Below are 18,008 nucleotides of genomic sequence, written 5' to 3'. Positions count from 1 at the left end.
TATATATATATATATGTAGACTTAGGCTTAAATACTATCAATAGTACCAAGCAATTGGTGCTATTAAGTTTTCTACGGTTAAATGAGTTATTGGTTTAATAGTATAATCTAACGGGTGAAAATAGTCAAAAGGTTAAATCTAACGGCGGAAAACCTGATAGCACCAAACGCTTGGAGCTATCGATAGTAGCCCAGCCAGACTCTATATATGTATATATGTATATATATATATACATATATATACATATATGTATATATGTATAGAGTACGTGTCCCGTGCTTTCGAAAGTATGGAGGTCTCTGTGCTTATAAATTGTTTTCGATGATGATAGGACATCCGATTCGACGATCGGTTCCGTTAGACATAATCTATGCTATTGGAAATATCTGGAAAGCAAATTTTATAATTTTTCGACTTCATTTACCAAACGATCAAAGGGTCTCAAAAATGACTACTTTAACGGCCGATGTGGCATGTTTTTAAGTTCAACGGTGTAGAAGTATCCAAATTATATGAAACTTTAATAGAAAATTCTACTTAACATCAAGAGCAAGAACAATACTTCTGATTTGAAATTTGATTCCTTTATCACTATTTTTTATGAGATTTTTATTTTCAACCGTTCATTTTGAGACTACTCGTTCACTAGGCAAACAGAATTAAAAAATTATGAAATTTGATTTCTAAATAGTTCTAATAGCGTAGATCATGTCTAACAGAACCGATCGCCGAATTGGACGTCCCATCATCGAAAACAACTTACAAGCACGGAGGGCTCCGTACTTTCGAAAGCATAGGAGCCTAGCTCTATATGTATACATATATACATATATACATATGTACATGCATATACAAATATACATATACATATATACATATATACATATGTATTATACCTCTCAAAACTTCGAAAATATCTTATTTACCCCTACTTTTTTTTTCCTTTCCAGTATACCCCTCATATGTTTCTCCGTTATTTCAAAATACTCCTACAATTATCATCCGTTAAATTAACTTGGGTTAAATGTGAGTTAAATATTTATCACAATTAAAAAAAATTAAAATGCCACTTTTGCCCTTCACATAAAGGCAAATAAGAAATGCCGGTGATGGTAAAATGATATATTTGAAAATACCAAAAAACAAAATACTTTTTGTGCCCCTAACTTAAGGTCAAATAAAAAAAGTCGGTGATGGTAGAAGGGTATATTTGAAAGGGCAAAATAGTAATTTCACAGAGATAACATAGTTCACTAATAGATTTTAACTATAGAAGTATATTAGAAATAGATTGTAACATAAAAAGGGTATTTTCAATATTAACCTTCTAAGAAGAATAAATCAGAAAGTCGAAAATTTTTAGGAATATATAAGCAATTGCCCCTATATATATACTATATATAAATATATTAAATATACTATAAGAAGAGAGAGAAAAGACGAGAGAAGAGAGAGAGAGTATTCACAAAATAAACATACATTACATTTTACATTTTTTATTTTCTTATTTGAAATAGGTACACCACCTTCCCCGGTTATTTATTAAATAAACTTAGGCGAAATGGAAACAACTAGATTCGAACTTGGGTCTCGTTCAACACACACCTTCGCCACTTGCTCCGATGCCGTCGGTTACAGTTACATATTAGTCTTACAAAATATATAATATCTTTCTTCACGCCCCGGGCGCATTTAAACCTTTTTTAAAATCCATTCGCATTTTGAAATTCAGATTCGGAAAACGGCCATTTCTTTTTTTCTCAACCTACCGCCCACGCGACTACAGGACCCCACACATAATTTCTCTGCCACTTCGACCAAGATCTCCTTGTATTTGCACAGCGTCACCAGCTAATATATACCAGATCCTCAACCCACAACCTAGCATTTCCAATCAGCAACCAAACATATTCCATTCCAACACAGCTACCGCCATCCTTACGAGATATACAGCCCCTCTAAGACACTCCTTAGCAGCTGATTATGCAATCGCACAGTACACCACAAACATCCCTATTAAAGCCCCCCACCCGGAAGCCTCGTTTTGAAATCTATTCATTCACTTAAAAGCTATTCGAGAATCTCTTTAAAACGTTTCCACTCGAAACTCATTTTGAAAATTGACTACCTCGAGGTAAAAACCATGATCGAATCTAATAAAATACACGATCTGAGAGCCAGAAAGTACATAGCTACATGGCCTCCCAAACACTCGAAAATCCATAAACCAAACTCCACAAATCCATAGAAGCCACATCCCACACATTCAACATGCAAGTTATATCCTCAACTGAATCCATTATACAAAACATTAATAATCACGTAAAGCAGAGAACAAACGACAAACGTCGAACTCTACGACCACTACGAACTGTCCTCACTCCGTCTCAAGTCTCACCCGCTCGCGATACCTGGAAAAAATGTGGAGGTAGATCATGTAAACATCGTCTCCCTCCCCCAGTGTACCCAGACCGATGAAGCAGGATACTCACACGATCAGGAAGAAAAATAACAATACGTAGAAGCAAATACTTATTGATGGCCAGATATCAAAGAAACACAGTACTAAACAGATAAAGAAGAAGTAATAAACAATACTGCTACTGTAAGGAATGCAAAGCCAAGTATGCCTCAAGGTAACCAAACCAAAACTGTACCCAATCTGATGCCTGCTATATTGGTCCGCAGACCTCAAGCGCTGCCTGTCACTGAACTGCACCGACCTGATTCACCTGCCCCACAGGACGACCCATCCGGATAAGCACACCTCCGGTCGGTGGCCAAACCGACCCGGTGTCGTGAATACCCCTGAGTGCTGTGACTAAGTCATGCTGGTATGCTCAATACAAAACCGACTGAAGCCGGTGCCTAGGCCGAAGCCAGAAATAAGGGCGTACAACATCAAACCACGATCAACCAGATCGAAACATATGACAAGAGAGTCGATGTGTTGCCTGGACCCAAGGTCCACAGAGTCCAACTGACCAACAAGGTCCCTGATACGAAGTACGAGAACCGACTAACCAGGTCAACAGATACGGAATGCACAACCAACAAACTAGGTCAATAGATACTGAATGCAACAACAGACCAACTAGGTCAACAGATACGCATGTAGATAGAACTACTCTACTCCTACTCAGGATACTAAGTATGCAAACAACGAGTAGAGTATAACGAATAAATAAGGGTTCAAGGCTCAATATACTATGCGATAGTAACAACAGAAGAGTAATGGTAAGAAACCATCACCAAGCATGCACCACTGTACCGACGTCGGATCGAAGTACCCACCTGTCACAATAGCGTCGAAAACCTGGGTGCGCTCAATCAGTAACCGGACCTAGAAGATCCACTAGGTCAGTAACAAACCCACAACTCCCGAATACACAACTCACAAACCCCCACAAAAGATCCCCGTAATCGATTTCCCAAAACCGATCACCGTAACTCACCGAAAGTCTCGAAAACCACACCTGGAGGCCGTCGGGACCCACTAAGTGTCCCGAAATTCACCGACTCGTGCCACGAGTCACCTGCTGCACCAGAACACTCCGATTTGGATGTTTTGGCAGCAAACACAAGATAACAACACTACACAATTATCACCGGATAATTGTACGAATTCGGGTTCCGGGAAATGTCTATTTCGACACCGGAACCCACCGTCGCTCACCCATCATCACCGAATCTACAAAATGATGATGATGACTAGCCAACAAGGCTTAGCGACCACACACAAGACAACCAAACCACGTCGGAAGAAATCCGAACCGAAACCGCGTTCTTTCGGCGAATTTCGCCGAAAAACGCACCGAAATCGACTCTTCGATTTTCGCAAAAGCTAACGGATCATGGACAATCAGTCCAGAGGTCAAACACACTCATACACACTGTCCACAGTGGCCCTAGGGTGCACAATTGCACAAAAGTCCCTCTAATTACATAAAATCCTATCATTTTATGTAATTTGAGCGATCAAGTGGCTCGTTCACGCAAACCGAGGACTTCCAAAGTTCGCAGAGACACGTACTGACAGGTCTCAACGTACCGGAGGCCGTGCTCATGATCCAGAGCACAACGGCTCACTGTGGTAAGCGCGGGGGCAACCTGAAGGTTCAGCGAACAGGGCTAACCGGACACTACTGATCCAAGGTAAGGTAAGCACTGTGATCAGCACTGACCAGCGATCACCGTGCTCACCTTCGAAGGCATCAGAATAGCCTCGGATCGCCGAAAACACATGCACAAACCCAGAACAACAGCCAAAAAGGCTCCACAGGGTCGACACCGCAAAAACAGCGGAACGGGGCCTTCCTGACAGAAACGAAGATGAGCACGATGACCAGAAACTTGCCAGGATCATCGTGCTCCCTTCCGTAGAGATCGGGGAGGCTCGGGAAGCTCGGAACAGTAAACATCCCATAAACAGCCCTATTTCGGGCTTGGCCGGAGCAAGCTTGCTCCGGCCGACTTCCGGCGGCACGGCAAGGTGCGCGCGGGCCAGGGATGGGTGCGGGGGAGGTGAGGAGTGAGGTGCTCACCTCAGACAGCGGCGGAGAGCGGCGGCGGTGACGGCGGAGCAAGGCAAGCCCGCACAGGCTCAGCTCGGGTTCCGCGGGCAATGGCGGGCACGGCGGCGGCCGCGGAGCTCCAGGACGGCGGCGGAGGGTTGTCTGAGGCCGGAGGGATGCCTCGAGTGTGGTCCCACGGGGCGACGACGCAAGGAGGGCGTCACGAGCTCGCCTCGGCCCGAGCGGGTCTAGGGCGGCTGCGGCTGGCCGAGGCGGCAACGGCTGCTCGCTGGGGCGGCGGCGACCGGCGGGAAGGGTCGCCGAGGGTACGGGGACGGCGACGGGGAAGGCAATGTAGCCTCGGCCTGGGCTCCAACCCGAGAGAAAGAGAGATAGAGGGAGAGGGATGGAGGAGAAAGCTACAGGGAAAAGGAACCTCCTTCTGCGGCGACCGGCAGCGTGCGCAGGCGGCTGGGGCGCGCGCCGTGCACTCAGGGAAGGGAGTAGAGGCGGCTAGGTCGGCTAGGGTGATGCGGCTAGGGTTAGGGTTAGGGTTCCAAGGTGAAAAGCTTAAATACAAAGCTCCAATTTGCAGAAAAGCCCCTCAAAACTCAACATTTCATTTCGAGTCCCTCACAGCACGAGTAAAATGCACGGATACCCCTCCACATGCGATCTCACGTGAAATGGTACATAAAATATCGCGACTTTTGCGAAAATACCGTTTTGCCATTACCGACCTCTCCTCGATCAACGCGCAATCTTCGCAGATCCGTCCGTCAGATTTGCGAACGGATTGCACCAGTGCAATCAGCACGACGGAGACAACAAAGCTGCGATTTTGTTTCACCTCGATCGACCACGGATTCACGACAAAATCCAACCTTTCTTTCCAATAGAAGGAAACAACACGAAAATACATATAAAACATGTATTTTTGGATTTTCTCGAAATCCGTGCGTCAAACTCAAAATCCGTCAGCGCCACTAGTTCCAGAACAGCTGAACCGGTCGAAACGAGCTATTGGACCGCTATGAACGGAGTCCGATACGAGCCTGAAGCCAACATCACACAGTGGCTTCTCCGAAAAATCGAGTTACTATTCACTTTGAGTGAAACTTGGAAATCGCGTAGAATTTTCGTTTTAACTTGTTTTCTCCCGAAACTTGTCGAGTGCTTTTATAATTAAATTACACACAAAAACATCGTCAACTGAGAGTTTAGCTACAATGCAAAAATCTCAGTCCTTACAATTTCATTATCCAAAATAAAGGGTGGTGCATATAGACCTCTCTATATCCGCTACTCTGCAACATTTTTGCCGCGATCACGCGTCTCATCGGCGATTATAGGATCTGAAAAAAAGATAAATAATGAAGCGAAAAGAACTACATTTAGTTTCTAGTGGGTGCAACTATCAAAAGTGGCCCTCTACCCTCACTCGGTCCAAAAGAGCCATTTGTAAATAGATAATGATAACAACAAATATTTCTATACTAGAGATACAATAATTAAATTTACAACTACAATGCCCCAAGTATACAAAATGCCACTAGACCATAGGTTACATGTTTACCCAATTACCTCATATCTCTAACTATCTATTTGATTGATTCTATATCACACCACACCTCATGGAGAGCCAAGGAAGATTGTACTACTCTCCAATTGATAGACATATACACCTCATGAAGAGCTGAGGGAGATCATACTACTCTCCAATTAGTAAGCATACATATCTCATAGAGAGCCGAGGGAGATCATAGCACTCTCCAATTGATAAGCACTTGAAGTCGAGAGCAACCATCCCTCCAAGTACAACGCGTGGAGTCAGAGAATTAGCACTCTGATAATGGGAGTTGAGGGTGATCGGCCCTCCCAATGCACGTGAGAGAGTCAAGGGTGATTGGCACTCCCTATTGACACTTCCGAAAGGTTGTGGCAAAACTCATTATGACAACGTAAATTTAAATGACTTTTAGGGTTATTAACCATGTCCAATACATATAGCTTGTTCTCTATTTCACATTTAACCTAGAGTTCACATGTCTCTACATTTCACCTTAGGTTTTAACCTAAGTTCAAATGCCACTCTTATTTATGCTACATCTGAAGTTTACATTTTTACTCACATACATAAGTCCACTATTTCATTCACATATAAGGGTTAAAACACTGTTTCCTAGTATGCGACTAATTAAAATTTTATTTAGTTTAATTATCTCACATAATACATGCAAATAAATCGAAGAAACATTGGACAAAGGAGAGATCAAACCCTTCTCAGTCCCACCTTTGCTAGATCTTTTACAAAGAGATAGAACACAAAGAAAATCTCTAAAAAAGGTTTTAGCACAATTAAAACCCTAAAAATTCCCATTTGGAATAACCCTCAAATCCAAATCTCTAACTACCCACTCACCTCTTCTGTTTTTTTAGCCAAACGTGGGAGAGAAGTGCCTTCTCCTTCCTCCGAGAGCTTTCTCTTGAATCTCTCCATCGTTTCCAAGCTTTGGAGAAGATGGATTTGAGCTCCGAGCTCCAACAATAGCAGATCGATCATTTTCTCTTCTAGAGAGAGGAAAAGGAGAGAGTGTGTGAGAGAGAAGGTCATTGTAGATTAGAGTTCACTATGAAAAAACTCTATTTAAAGAGTTGCTACAATAGCAACTTCTCAACAATTTTTGTTTGCATCAGACAAAACACAATCTATGCATTATGTTTCGCACGCCGGCTCAACATTTAGAGCGTCCGAATAGAAGGTGTACAGAGCATGACAATTGAGCGATACAAGCTGAGGTAAGGAGAGAGAAGTACCTTTTTTTAATATTTATAGAAAAACATGAACTAACTATGATAGAAAATTGCTAGATAGAAATACCCCTATTATGGGGGTGTACATCTTACAACTTTATCCTAGGATTCACGCACATTTTTTATTTTTAATATTTTATATAAAAAAATAAGTTGACAAGACAAAGAAGTATTTCTATCCTTGGATTGAAGGGATGTAAGATTTACACCCCAAAATGAGGTGTACAATTATCATTGTTCTTTAGAATATTTTATACGACATATATTCAATTACTCTTTTATTCTTGAGAAATATTGTTAAGTCTACAATCCAATGGCCGGGATTGTATTTTTTACAACCCCTGATTTAATAGTTTATGGGTTAAATAACCTTTTTTGGCTTTTAGTTAAAAAAATAATAATTTAACTAGTGTGTGATGCAGGCCTAACCAGCGTTGACAGGAAAGAAGCATAAGGACGGAAATAGTTGATACACGAAGAACCAATTTTTCAAGAAAGACGAAAATATTCTTAGTCAATTCTCTATGTGTGTGATATCTGAATCCTACTCGATAAAGATAGTAAATTCTAATATATCTCTAAATCTAATCAGTAACTAAAATAACTAAATAATCTAACTCAAGATAGAAAAAGTACAAACTTTTCACAAATAATGTAAAATGCCAAAAACTAAAGACGAACAACTTAACGGCATCAGGCGAGGTCGAAACAACTGAACTACACCAGACGACCACAAGAAGAACATAGTGGTATTAGGTGATAGCACGAACAGTCGAAACAATCGAGTGTTCAACCAAGCAAAAGTGATCTTATATATATATATATATATATATATTATAATATATATATCTGTGTGTGTGTGTGTGAGTGTAAAACCAATTCAAACTCGAACTTAAATTTTCCACCACTCGTAGGTACCTGAAACATCCTCCACCCTACTCCAGGACACATGCACGGAGCACGAGAAGTTATACAATGCAAGAGCAGGAAGGAATAAAAACCCTCTTCGTGATAAAACCCCTTTTTCTTGAAAATCGTGCATCAAAACCCAAATCCGTCAGTGTCATTGGGTCTAGGATAGTCGAATCGTTGAAAACGAGCTATTGGATCACTATAAACGGAGTCCAATACGCACCCGAAGCCATCTTCACTCACTGGCCTCTCCGAAAAATCCGAGTTACTATTCACTTTAAGTGATTAGTAAAGGTCACGTAACTTCTCCATCTTAACTCGTTTTCTCCTGAAAATTGATGAGTGTTTATGTAATTAAATTACGCACAAAAAAAACATTATCGACAAAGTGTATAACTATACAGCCAAATTCTCAGTTTCACATATATAAATATAATATACGGGAGTCCCGGTCTAACCCTAATCCAATTTTCTGTGACGGCTCTATCTTCGAGGATAAGGAAATTAGACTAGAAACATCCCGCTCTCTTGCAAATCACGAACGATGATGAACCACGAGCAAGGATCGTCGTCTACAATCCGGGTATTGAAATCAAAATCTTAGTAGAAGGTACGATCTTAGTTTCTTATAAAGTTTTAACATGTGGTATCAGAGCAACCTCTTTGGCCAAATTTTCTCTTCTTGTTGAGTTTCGTTTAATTTTCTTTTTATTAAATAAATAAATAAATAAATAAATTTGTTGATTGATTTGAGTTAATGGTGACGGTGTCGACTAGTTTCTATCGGATTGGTGTGGCGGAATCGCGCCGCTGTCTTGGACGCACTAAGCGGTACTCACAGGCGGCCGCGGCTCCCTTGGCGGCCGTAAACCATGCCTTCCATACGAGGGAGGTGGGCATGGATGCAGTCCAATCAAGAGATAAAAACATAGGTGGTGCAGGGATTAGTGCCTATTAGAATTGAGCCGCACCGCCTTCTATCGAGTCACGCTAGAGGCGCTCGTGGAGAGGGCTGCCTGGATGTGGTCAAACAAAAAATAATTTAGTTGTTTATTTATTTATCTTAATATATATATATATATATATATATATATATATATATAGAGAGAGAGAGAGAGAGAGAGAGAGAGAGTGTGTCACGCCCCGGATGTCTCGTTCCCCGGGCACGCCGACAAATCCGCCGTATACAAAGAAATTTTTCCTGTATACTACAAAAAAATTTTTCCTGTATACGAAGCGACAGCTGTACCTGTAAATCAAACACTACTACAAACAGTAGTAGAGAGCTGCTAGAGAAAACAGAAGCTAAACAAACTGAGTTTCATATACATAGTGAAATCCAAATACAGAGCTAATCGCACATAGGCGAGTTAATTCAACTAATGACATAAATTCCGAACAAGACATCTACCTGGCGTAACGCGCACCTCAGCTCAGCACGATCGGTAGGGCTCTAAACATCTCGACCCTTGCTCGATCTCTCGTCCGCGACGGTGCGCGCGCCGAACCATGTGCTGCTGCATTAAAACATAGTAAAATTGGAGCGTCAGAACTAACGTAAAATAATATTACTCAGTGTACCGGCGCCCAAAACAACATCGTCACGCCACAAGTCTACACGAAGGGAGCAAAGTAGTCAAAAGCAGAATAATCTCAACCGTATCGATCACATAACACATCATGCTCTACACTAACCAAACTGTAGAAATGTCAACTCTGACCCAATCAATAGGACTGTAAGCATACCGTCCCGGCTGTGAACACTCTCCGCCCGTTGCGACTATGAGGCTCTATCCATATAACTGGTCGTGGAGAGCAATCCAACTGGCAATGAGCGCCACAACGAAAGCACAAAGCCTGACTCCGGAGTGGCACCGTGGACCTACTCAACCAAGTATGCACGTACTTCTGTCGAACTTCCAAATCAAGCTCTTCAACTAACAGAAAGTAGTAATCACTCAAACTGATCCTACAAATACAGTACTGCCACTCGCAAGGCTACGCCAAAAAGCGACGCCCGTAAGCTCTGACGGCACCAATTGAGTCCGAAACACCTGAACGATCTCGTAAAAATCACCTCGGAACATAACACGATGTAAATACATTCTAACTACCTTAGTACCGTCTAGAAGAATGCGACTACAAATTCAACGCTCTAGACACTAAATCAGCAGTTTATACGGTGAGCAGACCAAATCGCAGTTATTCTAATATCAATTTTCAATTCCAACTATTAACACCTAATTTATAAAAAACTCAAAATTCAGATTTACAATCTAAATTAAACCATGAATTTTGAACTAACATTAATACCGAAATCAAATCATACAGTCCACAAATTAAGAATTTAGAGTAAAGCCGATTAACCCCTCAAACGCTAAACACGGCCGACAACAAAAAGCGAACGACCCCGCGGCCCCCCTCTGATGCTGACACTACGAACACACGCTCGAACGGACCGCCGCACTCGACGAAACTCAACTCTCACACACCTAGCTCCTCCTCCTACTACGCCAAGATCTATATATAGACAATATTAGCACCTGTAAAAATGATAATACATGCTTGTTAAGGTTCACATGACATCCTATCCCAGTAGCTTACCAACTCAAAAGAAATAAAAAGAAAAAAAAGAAAAGATAAAAAAATAAGAACCATCCCCCCACAATACAAACAATCGTACTCGAAACTTAAAACATACTCAAGGCGGCACAGAACAAGTCGGGGAGACTCCTCAATCATGTCTATGGTCCCAATCTCGCTCCCGCTCCTCGTGATTGCTCCTGCAACTTTACATACGATACCCGTTGCGCAATTCTTCGTGCTACGCACAAGAATACGCAGTCGGATCGTCACTCGTAATCTCAAATCCTCTGCAATCCTAGTGGAGTAATCAATCAGTGATAAAGATACGATAAACAATCTCTCAGTCTGAAACGTGAAACAATCGATGATCGCCAGCAAGTCTCGGGTAGAGCTATCCTGTAAACCACCGGTCCATACGCTCCAATATTCATCGAACAGGAGCCAACAAATCTGAATTAAGCTTTCACGTACTCTTCAACCAACGGCAGTATCCCTTTGACGGCGAGATTTGCAAGAAAACATATCTCCAACTGAAACCAAGTCTCATTCTGTTATCCGGTCAGCTCCTCTGGCGGCTCTGCGTCAAAATTCGTCGAATTCGACTCTCACCTTCTCCTCAGCCTAAGAAGATCTCCTCAAGTGTCCTCGCTCCCACATCAGCTCCAAACAGAGGGATGACGAAATCGCGTCCATACAACCCTCAAACGGACCATTCTGATGCTTTCGACTCTGCTAGCTGTTTGTTGTTCGCGAAACCAACCAGTCTCACATCGTCGAACCTATCCCTCTTCCAAAATCCAGGACGTCATGCCTCATACATGTCCTTCTAGAAGTCGTATGGTCCTCTTTGACTGCCCTTCTGTGGTGGCCGCCTGTCAAAATCAGCTGTACCCAAAGCTATCTTGCAAACGTCCTACAGAAATTGTGATACAAAACATCCGGCTCTGCTCTGATATAATCGATCTGCAGCCCGTAGCAGACTACATCTCATCTAATATAGCTGCGCAGAGTCTCTTTTGACATTAGTCGAACCGGTAAATGAAGACTTTGGTCAGTGCTGGTCCACTATCACCCTTCAAATAGGTCGTAGCCACCCTTGGCGTCGTAAGGCAATCCAAACGACAATCAAATTGATGTACTCCTCTCCAACTCGGCACTGCAACTCTGAAGTTCACAGGCACATATGCTCGACTTTCACGACTGTTACAAGTCAGAACACTGACCATCAAATCTGCCAATGTCCTCTTAAACAGGCCACCAACGGTGCCTTCAGATCCTAACACTTGGTTCCCCCAGGTAACCGATAAGTACAATAGTCCTCCCATCAGAACGTCCGCGTTCGATCTCAGATCCACAGGCACACATCAGTTCTCCTGTATCCGTGAATACTCCCACTGTCACAAGCAATCCCTCAGCCTGCCCCACTGTCTAGCTTTTGCTAATCCTCATAATACTGATTCCACTCTGTTCTCTCGGATCCTAATCCACATAGTGGGCTGCAAACACTAGAGCTCACGCTCTGCCGTAGACCCAGGGCGGTATATCTCGAGTCCCCACGCCGTACTCTCTCGATAGATCCTGCTCGTTAACCTCAACTGCAGGCTCCGCACTACTTCCTTCTCAAACGCATCTGCACTACATCCCCTGAAGGGATGATACTAATACTAATGTCATATCCTTCAGTAAACCAACAGGAAGCTCGCTCAGTGGTTCGTCTCCCTCTGTGTAACAGATACCTGAGACTTTTATATCGGTGAAACCGGAGTACCCGCCGTACAAATAATGCGCCATAGCTTCAAAAGCAAAACTACCAATGTCGGCAAAGCTCCAATCATGCGTAGGTCAATCTTTCCTCATTAATATTTTAAATGCTGAGCATAAGCAATCAACCCTACCATGTGCATGCAGCACGCACAAATCCCACCTGAACCGATCATCACTCGTAGATCACAAATCACTTCGCAGCCATAACGTAAGGCAGATAGGACCCGAAGTCCACCCTCATCAACTCGTCAAGCTCCTCTGACATGTCCTCAGACAAACGATCCCTCCGCGTCAAGCGTGTGAGGGGTGGGAAAGCTTCGCAATAAGCCTTCCACAAACCGAACGTAAATATCCTCCAGTCAGGAACTCCGTTACATCAGCACCGTCGTCGGTCTATGCAATCTTGATCGCATCAATCTTTTCGGTCAACTGCTTACCCCTCGCTAATCACGTGCCTAAGAAAGCACTCTCCCTTAGCCAAGAACTCAATGCACTTCTTCTAACTTGGCATACAGCTTCTTCTCTCCGCAAACTGTAGCACAACCTCAAGCTCTCTCATGCTCACTCACTCCGGGAGTCATTATCAGGGATATCATCGAGAAAACTACAACAAATCTATCCAAGAACGGACTTGAAACACTCGTTCTCTCAATCCTTAAGCTGCAGGATTTCCCAATTAATCCAAAAGCATCACGTAAACACATAGCCCGTAACCGATTCCGAAAAGCCGGCCTTGGGAACATCTCGCCCTCACCTACACTGATGTAACCCGACGGAGATCAATTTGAGAAGACATAAGATTCCCCTTGCAACGATCAACAAATCATCAATGCTGCAAGATACTTATTCTTGATGGTCACTTTAATTCAGCTCTCCGAATCTACACATAACCTGACGACACCATCCTCTTCTTAACAAATAATGGCCCAAGGGTCTGACACAACTAGGATCTCACAAACATGAATCCCTTGGCCATGCAAATTCTAGCTGCGCTTTAGCTCTCAATCCGCTCACCGTGCGCATCGATAAGTACCCTTCGAAAATCAGATTGGTGAGTTCCAAGGAACTACTCAATCAACACCATCTCCCTCTCTGGCATGGGTCATGCAACGCGCAACATCAGGGGGAACACATTCGGAAACTCGCGGACTATGACATATCCTCGAGTCCCGGTGCGCCGTAGTACATCCACACTGCGCTAAGAAACAATAACACCGCTACCAGCATATGCGAGCCCCGCCGAAGATACTCCAGGTGGCAAACAGCGCTCCTCACCCTAAAAATAAATTCCTCCTGCCTGGCTCGAGAAGTACAGTTCCTCGCTTCCACAATCAGACATATAGCATAGTCCGCGCCAGCCAATCCATACCCAGCAAACGATCGAAGTCCTGCGCGGACTCCTACGCACCACAGGTATCTCGGCTATACGCACAGAATCCAAACTGCATCCGTACACTGACCAACACTCTGCAACCTGTAAAATAATGTCGAATCTGCACTACTTTCTCTGTACTCTGACAATGCCCCTAACTCTAGACAATGCAACAATCAATGCGGCTAACAAATGCGCAACCTTTAATCAAAAAATGCGAATCTAATACAGCAAATACATGTAACCTGCACTACTTACTCGTCGGTGCTGTAGAGTCTCCACTGGCTGCCATATGACTGCTGCACATCGGAGCCTCTGCTGTCGCCGCTCACATCCTGTCGCGGCAAAATCGGACCTATAGGGAAAAAAAAATGCTGCTAAAAAAAGCTGATGAAAGCTGGAGAAGCTGAACTGATACCCATCCCCCCACCGCATCAAGGTAAAAAAGGCAAAAAACTGCTCGGGACATTTAGACTGTCTCTCATGTGTCCCGGTGACACCGCCGTAGCACCGCCCTCCCTCTGCCCTACTGTCTGGCCAATGTATCCTGCCAGATCACACAATGCGTCTGATCCCTCATCTAGCTGTCCCCTCTGAATGGTTGGAATCGCTGACGCCCCGAGAACCACGACCACTGGTAAGCCGATCGTGAGGCCTGGCGACGCTGCTACTCGACCTGAACCCCGTCGTCTGGATCTGGCCCGCTCCTGTCTTCATCTGTCCCCTGCCTCATCTGAGCCCTCTCCGCCAGCACGCGACACCTCTCTCCTCTCCTCCCATAATCCATGCTCAAATACGCATCCAAATTCTCGACCTCTGCGCCCTGACAACCTAATAGATCGGTCTCCAAACGACTGCTCGAAAATAGACTATGTGCCTCATATCTGGCTACAAACGACACAGTTCAGGAGTATCTAGTAAACATCCGGACATAACTCCTAACTGCGCTGCTCGCACCTGCTGAATCCTCTTCAATCCTCCTCATTTTCTGTTTCATCGTTGGAAAATACATACCATACACATTCCACAGAACTCATCCCCTCAGTGGCGCCCGCCTAACATTTCCTAGTCTCGCCTCGCTCTCCGCACCATCAACGTGCACACCTGACAAACAGTTTACTCCAGTGTACCTCTCTCACCTCTGGAACTAACAATCTCATAACCTCCCAATCGCAAACTGACACCATCTCAACAACCCAGGCCTCAGTGCGCGCAATCGATGATCGGGTCAAAAATCGCCCGAAAAGAGCTATCTCTCCCCCCTCTGCTCGGCTCAGTCACGGTACTGCCCCCTAGCAGGCGCAACTGCGCTACTGAATGCTGCCCGTGTCGACGGTAGGAACTAGCTGCAATGGTGGGTCACCTGGTGGAAAGTCGGGGGTGAACTGGCGATCTGTGTCCGTTGCTCGAAACTTCGGTGGCTCGAGCTATCCTCTCACAACAACTCGTCGTCAATAACTCGCCCGCTGCATTCTCGTCACCGTCAGTCAGGGCAGCCAACGTGCAATCAGTTCACGGGAGCCAGCCTCAAGGCCACGCACGGTCGCTCACAACAGGGTCTCGTCGCCTCCGGTCTGATCACTCGCCCTGCGAGCACATTTGCTCCATCTGCATCTCAGGTCTCTCAGGAAGTCCGCACATCCCGAACTGACGGTCGCCTCAGGCCGACGATACATACCTAGAAAAGATAAATCGTGTCAGATACAACACAGACACTCTCGACCCAATCCCAACGAAAGTAGAATGACGGTCCTGTTTTCCTCCTAAAATTCATGTCGTCTGCAGCCAATCAATAATTTCTCAGTCAAAACATAACTCCTTCGGTCGCCATACTCGCTCTAAGAAGGATTAAAATAAATAATCATTGACTTCGCCATTAAACACGCCTCTCGCGATCTTGCTTCTAATTTGCCAACTAGGTTTCTATCCAACCGACGTATAGAAAGCTCTATACAATTAATCTGTCACACGTCCCCGATGGTCTACAGTTCCGCGGGCGACGCGACAAAATCCGCCGTACAAAGAAATTTCCTGTAAGAAGGAAGCTGTACCTGTAAATAACCAACTACTAGAAACAGTAAGAGCCTCAGAGAAAACAAAGCTAAACAATTGAGTTTCATATACAATCAAAATACCACAATACAACTACCGCACTGGCGAGTTAATGAATCTATGATCAAAACTCGAAACACAGAACATCTACCTTCGGTACGGGCACCTACTCACACACTCGGTAAGGCTCTAACCCATCGCTACGCCTTGCCTCGATCTAGTCGCGACGGTGCATAGGCAGCCGGAACCTGTGGCTCTGCAAAAACATAGGTAACAACTAGGGCGGTGACGAAACTACTGTAAATAACAAGTAGTTCTCAGTTGGTACTATCCCCGCCCAAACAACATTCGGTCCAACCACTAAGTTTCACAAAAGGAGCAAATACTTAGATAAACTCAGGAAATAAAACTCTACGATATCTATCACTACACTATCATGCCTCAATCTACACCAACCGTATAAATGTCAACTCGACCCAAATCAATCGGCTACTGACATGACCCGTTCCTCTGGACTGTAACACCGTCCATTGCCCCGTTGCACTTATAGGCTTTCTATCCTCACAAAATGTCGTGGAGAGCATCCAACTGCATGAAGCGACACCAGGCAAAACACAAAGCCTGCTATATCCGGAGTGGCATCTCGGGGCGCTATCCAACCGAGTATGCAAGCGTAATCTCTTTCGAGCTCAACTCAGCCTCCAACACTAGCCAAACTCAAGTAATCGTCAAACGATCTAACAACTAACAGTAACGTGCCCTCGCCGTCTGACGCCAAAAACGATACGGTCCAGCTCGTCAACTCTATAATCGCACCAACATTCCAAAACAACGCTAACGACCCTTTAAAAAATCTACTCGCGAACCAGCACGAGTAGAAATAACCATATCTACAACACTTGAGATACACTCTCGAAAAACTCGACAGTACAATTTTACTAACGCTCCCTAGAGCTAAACAAGCAGTTTAACAGTGAACAGCCAATGAGGTTTTCCTCCTAATTCAATTTTCAAGTCAACTGAAATTAATCTAACTAATTAATATAAACATACTCCAAAACAGAATTTCATCTACACATTAAAACCATGAATTGACTAACCATTAATTACCAGCAAATACAAAATCTAATACATGTCAACAAATAAGAACTTTTTTTTGGTTTGTTTTAGGAATAAACGCGAAGTCCCATCAAACCTATTCCAAATCGTCGCGAACAACAAAACGGGCCGACGACCCTCGCCACGCCCCCTTCGTGAGTCAACGACGAACACACCCTCAACTGCACGCCGGGCGACGTCGACGAAACTCCACACCACCAGCCTCCTCAACTCTACACGTAAACGGCTCAATATATAATAATATAACAATGGCACCATGTATAAGATGATCAAGCACGCTGGGGCTATAGTGACTACGTGCATCTTAGTCCCACTAGCTTACACATCAAAAAAAAAAAGAAAAAAGAAAAAACAATAAAAATAAGATACTACAAGAAGAGACCTCCGGCTGATATAATAACGAAGACACCTAAGGCCTTGGTGCTATAGAGTTTTACTACCATTAATTTTAAAACCCTTTGATTATTTTTACCCTTAGATTATAATGTCATCAACCCCAATACTCCAATCATCAGATATAATGAGATAATGATTGGTATATAAAATTAGACACTAATAATAATAAACTGGCTTAAGCAATTTGACCCGTATTTTGGGCCCAACGAGTAACTGTGCTAGATTAGGTTGGTGTTGCACTTTTTAATACTTAAATGTGACCATTGACTGCATTATGGCAATTCTATTACTGCATTACTAAACAAACAACAAGGATTCATCACTATATTTAAAATACAATTAGATATTCTTACAACCCAACTCTCTGATTTTGTTTGAAGATTCGACTGCGGACTAGATCAAGCAACAATCTCTGGTCTAGATACTATAAAACTATTACTGAAATGATCTTCCATTCGTACCCAAATCATGCACAGCA

The sequence above is a fragment of the Ananas comosus genome, unplaced genomic scaffold (genome assembly GCF_001540865.1).
Source record: "Ananas comosus cultivar F153 unplaced genomic scaffold, ASM154086v1, whole genome shotgun sequence".
NCBI lineage: Eukaryota > Viridiplantae > Streptophyta > Magnoliopsida > Poales > Bromeliaceae > Ananas > Ananas comosus.
The sequence above is the reverse complement of the archived record's forward strand: the minus strand, read 5'-3'. Positions refer to the sequence as shown.